The following is a 1,326-nucleotide window of genomic DNA, read 5'->3' on the forward strand; positions in this document are numbered from 1 at the left end:
CTTGTGGGGAGAAGCACTGGGTGTTATATGGAAACTAATTTGACAATAAACTATTATAAAAATATTGTCTTAGTCTGTTCATGCTGCTGTAGTAAAATACCATTAACAGTGTAAATGATAAATAATAGAAATTTCTCAAAGTTCAGGAGGATGGGCATCCACAGTCTGGGTGCCAGCAGATTTGGTGTCTGGTGAGAACATACTTACTTTTTGATTCACAGGTGATGCCTTCACAGTGGTCCTCAAGCAGGTGAAAGGCAAGGGAGCTCTTCAGTGTATCTTTCAGAAAAGTACAAAAACCATTCATGAGAGCTCTCCCATCATGACCTAATTAGCTCCCAAAGGCCCCACCTCCTCATATCATCACCTTAAATATTAAGTTTTCAGGGTCCAACGTGCTCACCATACCATGGAAGCCCACATTAAATTTGGGGTGGGGCATAAAAATTCAATCTATAGTAGATACCATATACTACAAAATCCCACTGTCAATAAGATATAAATATTTGCTTCCTTCTCTAGTTACTCTCAGAACTGAGACCAGTGAAAAATGTAAGAATTAGAAATGAGAATGAAAAGTCTTTTGCAAATAACTATGGTTTTATACGTTGATGATCAGTTAGTTTCTCTTCTGTACAAAGAATTCTATCAGTCTTAACAGTTTTCCAAATTGTTCTTTATTTTGTATTTTCCCCTACTTCCAGGCACCAGACAGAGACACCTCTGAAAAACTTGCTCAGCTTTTAACAGCAGACTGAGTTCAAATCTCTTTGTACAGGTAATGGACTTCTAAATTCTTGGCATGTGTAAGCAGTGTAGTGTATTGGGAACAAATCTGAATTTGAATCCCGTATTTTCTACTTACTAGCTGTGTTACCTCTAACAATGTACTTTGTCAGCTATGAGTGCCTTTTCAGTTGAATATGGGTGAAGCATGACATTTAAGGAAACACTTGCAGAATCAGGACCTGAAAAAGAATAGGACCAGCTTAGCTCCAGGAATCTATAACAAGCCACTCAGTTTTGTTTTTTGAAGGGTCCAACACAGGCATCATCAGTTCTCTTTTTCCATCTCTGTATCACTTAAAATTCAAAGTCTAAGGCCTAGCTTAGATCATCACCCAATGCCACTCTGACAATCTCACTAAGATTTCAGCAAATGACCAAAGAGAAGGTGACTCTGTGGAGAGAAAACTGCTTGATAGGACATGTCCACTAAAAAAGGGACTCAACCAACCCAAGGGGACCTGGCAGTGAGAGGACTGGAATAATACGTAGCTTGACTTTATTCCTTTCTAGCCCTTTGTATCTCTTACTAGAGCCTCC

At 38.9% G+C, this 1,326-nt stretch overlaps 2 long non-coding RNA genes across 2 annotated transcripts in view; one reads left to right on the forward strand and one right to left on the reverse strand.

The window, feature by feature from the left end:
- LOC115279395 overlaps window positions 1-1,326 on the reverse strand; it is an 89,331-nt gene that overhangs the window by 6,582 nt on the left and 81,423 nt on the right. The gene's annotated exons all lie outside the window — the stretch shown is intronic.
- LOC115279396 overlaps window positions 739-1,326 on the forward strand; it is a 5,214-nt gene continuing 4,626 nt past the window's right edge. The window contains exon 1 of the long non-coding RNA XR_003903407.1: window positions 739-778. This is a non-coding gene — a long non-coding RNA (uncharacterized LOC115279396). The remainder of the gene's footprint in view (window positions 779-1,326) is intronic.

This window comes from Suricata suricatta, chromosome 15, assembly GCF_006229205.1.
Source record: "Suricata suricatta isolate VVHF042 chromosome 15, meerkat_22Aug2017_6uvM2_HiC, whole genome shotgun sequence".
Lineage (NCBI taxonomy): Eukaryota > Metazoa > Chordata > Mammalia > Carnivora > Herpestidae > Suricata > Suricata suricatta.